We start from the raw sequence: 6,000 nt of genomic DNA, 5'->3' as shown, positions 1-6,000 counted from the left end.
TGAACCCATGACCCTCTGGTCAAGAGTCCAGAGCCCTAACCACTAATCCACAATGCTACCAAACTAGTAGAATATTTTGTTTGTGACTATAGGGCCATGTAAATTATATTCAGAATATAACAAATTAATTCTGCCCTGAAGAAAATTGTCCACCAGGTCTGAAGATACCTTTTTTAATGTATTATTCTGCCTATCCACACCAACTGGGAATAAACCCATTTTGCACTGAATGTTCAGTATCTCAGTGTCTATCTTCTTGCCACTAATCCTCTAGAGCAGTGGTCTAAGACGTGTGCAGGACCACATTCATCACTACAAAACATTGGAGGCCATAAGGCAATAATATAATTACCTTTATCCTCCACACTTTGCATTGTCATCCTCTCTAGCCAATCAGTGAGCTTCTTTCCCATTGCTATGATTAGTAACGGGAAAGAAGACTGGGCCGTGATGCAAGTACTGTACTTATGTATCATTATTGTTAGCTGCAACTCTTCACTTGTAATGAAACACAGCATATGGTGATAAAAAGGGAGAAACTTTTATGTTCTGGTTATCTATTTGTATGTTTTTTTCTTGTTGTTTTTGAACAAATGAACAAAAATCCATCTTGAAAGCAAGTATATATATCAGCCTCTGGATAGACTGCCGTGGGATGTTCCACCACTCTTCCTGTGCAGCTACAGCCAGCTGGAGAAGGTTGGCTGGTCGCGGTTGTCTCCTGTGGATGGCACTGGCGATTTGGTCCCACAGATGTTCTATTGGGCTCAGGTCAGGAGAAAAAGCTGGCCATGGCAAGATATCGACATTCATTTCTTGAAGTCGTGCAATTGTAATCCTAGCACTGTGTGGTCTTGCATTGTCCTGCTGGAAAATACACTTTCGGATTGACTTGCAGGAACAGAAAAACTGTTGCCTCAAGGACTTCGTCAATGTATCGCTGAGCAGTAAGGTTGCCTTCAATCTGCACCAAAGGTGTTCTTTTGTTAAAGAAGATTCCTTCCCACATCATCACTCTTCCACTGCCCCACCGGTTGGCTTGAACAATGCAACAGTCAGCATAACGCTTACCACAATGTCTCCACACATGTTGTCTTCCATCAGGTCTATCAAGGGCAAAACAGCTTTCCACCTCAGATGTTCTCTGGCCCACAGAAGATGGTGATTTTGTTTCTCACTGTCAACATGTTACCCCTGAATGGCCCCCAAGCCTGCTAATCATCTTCATGCAGATGGCGAGCTACAGTCATTCTGCTGATGCGCAGGTTATTTCTTCCTGGAATTTCTCATGCTGTAGCCACTGCAGTCTGAAAATGATTATGCAGATGGATCAGTCAGATGTGACAGTCCTGGGCCGGTGTGGTGACCCTCTGCCTTCCAGGACGTGGCCTGTCCCTCACAGAGTTGGTTTCCTGCTTTCTCTGGACTAGTCTGCTGATTGTTGAAGCAGAACATCTCATTCTCCAGGCAACTTCTCTCACAGACAGGCTGCATTCAATCATGCCGATAGCAACCAGACGATCTTTATTACTCAAGGGGCATGGTCGTATCTTTCGCTGTTATTGCGTTAATTAAAATCATGTCTTTTCAAATGGCTATTTATACAGATTCTTAATCGAATCATTTTGGCAATTTTAACTCAACTCAAATACCAAACACTGAGCACCTGGCGTTTTTATAAAATCACATGACTTGAGCTCAGTATTTTGTTATCTCAAGGAACAATACTACTAGGGCAGCACTGTGGAGTAGTGGTTAGGTCTCTGGACTCTTGACCAGAGAGTCGTGGGTTCAATCCCAGGTGGGGGACACTGTATGTAAAAATAATGTGATATTTTGTAACAATCGCAAGTCGCCCTGGATAAGGGCGTCTGCTAAAAAATAAATAATAATAATAATAATACTCAAACAATCAACAAACCTATCTGCTCACTATTTAAAATGTAAATAACATTATGTATGTGCCCAATGAGCTATTGATGTAAAACGTAGAGTGTTGCGTTTTCATTGTGCATCAGTATATATATATATATATATATATATATATATATATATATATATATATATATATATACAGATAGACAGATAGATAGATAGATAGATAGATAGATAGATAGATAGATAGAGATATGTCAGTATGAAAGTTTGAAAAGAAAAGTTAAGAATTTGCTATTTCAGTGCTGGTGTCTGAAATCTGTGGCAGACACAGTTCTGCTCAGATATCCTACCACATTAAAGAGCTCTTTGAATTGGAACACCCTAAGCATCAGACATGAACAGAACTTGAATAGAAAAGTTGGTCAGCCTGCATTTTCATCAGAAACAAAGAAATGCTTCAACAGGAAAACACATTACATTGGTGTCGATAAAGAGATACTGGTTTGTTGGAGTCATTTATTTACCAATAAAACTATAATTAGATCAATTTGAGAATCTTTCTACCATTAAATAAATAACAGGTTTTTTACACTAAAAGATACTGTAATTGTTTCTCCCTCTTCTGACTAGTTTTCAAATACCATATGCGAGATTTACATTTTAGGGGGATTTTTAGGGGTGGACATGAGTGAGAGGTTAGGGGCAGTGTAGGCTTTTTTATTTAAAAAACTGATTATATTTTTATATAGCTTATATGTGCATGGCTTCCTGAAAAATAATTGTCAGTACTTTCAACTTCAGCTGCATAGGATGAAAAACAATAGAGATAAGAATGATTAATAGTTCTGTCTGACTTCATTTTTTTGTTTTGTTTTTTGTAAATGTATTTTTTATGAAATGCTTTCCTCCACAATATGTTGATATTGTAGGATTTTACAGTACCTGCCATGAAATACTGCAATATGGATGAAGTATAATTTTGTATTGGGATCTGTTCATTGATTTTTTTTTTATTATTAGGTTTATTGCCATGTATAGACTTAATTTGCATACGTGTTGAAAGACAAACAAGATGACACTTCCATGTTATGTCCTTATCATCAAATTCCAGCTGTCTAATACAACAGAAACTGATGTTGAATGATGACATGAGATGATATATATATCACCAGTGGTCCATCAGTGTCATAGATAATTGACTCAAGGTCTAGATGGTATTAAAGTAGTCTGATTTGTCATACATTTACAGAAACACAGACAACATTTTTGGAATATCACACAAACTAAATCTACATGGTGTCATTACTTTTTGGCTTCCACCATAATGTCAGGTGTACCTGCTGGTAAGAACACTGACACTATTGACAGTAGTTTGTGGACGGCGTTGTGTGACCTTATTAAATTGTCAAGCATGAAGAGTAGTTTGACCTTTTTGAAATTCTAAAGAATAATGAGGCATTTCAAGCCAGCCTCAAGAATATTTGTGAATACAGCTATGGCCAAATGTTTAGCATCACAATATAGAATTAACTAATTTTGCTTCATAAAGTCGAATGAAACCTGCTGAATATATTTTGGTTAACATATTGAAATACATACTGCTTTGTAGTTTTCTATATACTTAACAATAAACTGACAAAATTGAAAAATGTGACATTTCAAAATCTAACATAAAATGCTGTACTACCATTATGTCTTCCGGTAGACTTGTGCGATATCATTTTGTAATTTCTTTAATTACATGATGTTACACAAAAGGTATAAATTATGTTTATATAGTTGTTTTTTTTCTTTTTGTCTCAATCCTAAAATTCTAGGTGATGCTAAACTTTTGGCCATAGTTGTATATGTCATTGATATAAAACACACAACATTTAGTAACAAGCCCAAATCATTTTCCTTCACTCACACCCCTTGCTAACTATTGATATCCTTTAATTAAATCACTCATCCTCCATTGGTAATGAATAATGTTTTGGGATACCACTGCACTTGTAGGGTGGAAAACTCATTATGTTATTTCTAGATGAGGCAGTTATCTTCACCCCTCACCCCTGGTTGGTATGAATTATAATAATTTGCCTTTACTAGTGAGATGGATTGTTTATTAAAATGTTTGAGGAGGACATTTTTATTTATTTCACTTTTATTTAAACTTTATTTAACCAGCAAAGCCCCACTGAATTGAAATCAATTTTTTCAATGGAGACCTAGTCAAGAAGGTGGCATATCATATGAGCACAACCAATACAAACAAGTTAATCAAATTACAGAAACAAGTTAGGAGTGTCAGACCCGAGGGTACTCAATCTGTCTTCACTGAATTTATAATCAATTTGGTTTTATTTGTAGCCGACTACGGCAATTGGTGGAGGTTGGGTACCAGGACCCAGATTCTAACAGGATTACTCAGGTTCGCTAAGTGTGACCAGTTTGGAACCATGACAGGCACTAACCATACCAAGGATGACAAACACAAAAGGGCACTTTTTAAGCAGTAATTTATTAAATATATACGGGCAATAAAAATAGATCAAACATGCACTAAATGAGCAACAAAATAACACCCACTAAAATAGCTGGGGTGTAAAGTACCAAAGAAAAACAAAAAGAAACACCCACTACTATGGCCAGGGTGCAATAGCTATGATGCAAGGTTTCAAGATAGCTGTCCATCCAATCTCCACTTGGGTTCACTGGAGCAGGGAAACTGTGCCACATGTCGGTTCCAAGAACCCCTGTCTTTGCTACCACCCCAGGACAATCCCCCCATTAACCCTTTGCGGTCCTATGTCGTACCTGGTCCGACATTGCAATTATTCCTATCCGGACCAATGTCGGACCCTGTCCGACATCATCAAAAAAACACAAAAAATGGGTTTCTAGTCGTTTTTTCTCCAGAAAAAGCCAAGAAAACCATTCAATGGCCGAGTGGGAGCGACAGGAGCCGAGACAAGCCGAAAAAAAAGGGCGTATCTCATGAATAGTCATACTTGCCCTTGGCATCAGATAGGGGCGGTCATAAGGAAACAAGCTGGCTCTTACTGAATCAGCGCACAGGGAATATCATGGACAGGAGCTTTTTTCAGATGTTATAGTAATAAAATAACGACTTGGATCGCATTATTGAAGGGTTTGGTGATAAAACGAGTGATCAGGAGATGATTGATCGGTATGTACGACTATTACTATTATTATTACTTATTTCTTAGCATATGTGAAAGCAATAGCGAACGAAAGGGTGGGGCGAGGCTGGAGATGCCTAGTGAGTGCTTGATATGCTGGGCCTTTTAAACCTGTTTGACTGTGGGAAAAAAAATACTTTTAAATAGCGCGTCTAAAATTAACTGCGCGTGAGAAAATAAATTGGACCTGACACGCCTGACACGCACTTAATAAATGGACTGCAAAGGGTTAAGATATGTCCCCTCCTAAAGGAAAGATTAGAACAGCAGCAGCACAGAATAGTTCACAATAACCACTTTTGCTACCCTTAGTCAAATACCCACCCCAGCTAAACTAAACCATGGTAGAAACTGGGATTTCCCCAGTTGCAACACTCAGTGCTCCTCTGCAGCAGCTTATATACCCTTGTGAATACCCCCCCATCCCTGCTCAGGACCAATCAAACAGCACACAATGCCTAACAGACTACTAGCACTGGCTTGAAAACTACATCTCCCAGAATCCACTGGGAAAAGTATATGTCAAGCACGTGGGTGATGATGTCACTCGTATGCCCGCCTCTCCACAGTCACAAATCTTTTGTGCACACAAAACAAAGGTAAGAACTTATTATATTTTGCAAAATATGTGCTCTTTCAAATAAAATAAAAGTGAGAGCTTTCCAAGCAAATTATAAAAGTAAATCATGCTTTCACAATACAAAAAAAAAAATACGGTTAGAGGCTGGGCTTGCAAATTAAATACTGTATTCCTTCAAATTTAAGACACACTTTTTGAACAATTTTTTGCTTCTCAAAAATGTGTCTTAAATTCGAGTACAGTATAGTGATGTGTGTATTAAAATCAGCAACAAAAGACGTGACTATCCAAGTACACAAACAGCAACGTGACTGACTGCCGAGAAAAGACAACAAAGACGTCCGCCTGAATACACGA

The sequence above is a fragment of the Acipenser ruthenus genome, chromosome 2, assembly GCF_902713425.1.
Source record: "Acipenser ruthenus chromosome 2, fAciRut3.2 maternal haplotype, whole genome shotgun sequence".
In the NCBI taxonomy this organism is placed as follows: domain Eukaryota; kingdom Metazoa; phylum Chordata; class Actinopteri; order Acipenseriformes; family Acipenseridae; genus Acipenser; species Acipenser ruthenus.
This window is presented reverse-complemented; position numbering follows the sequence as displayed.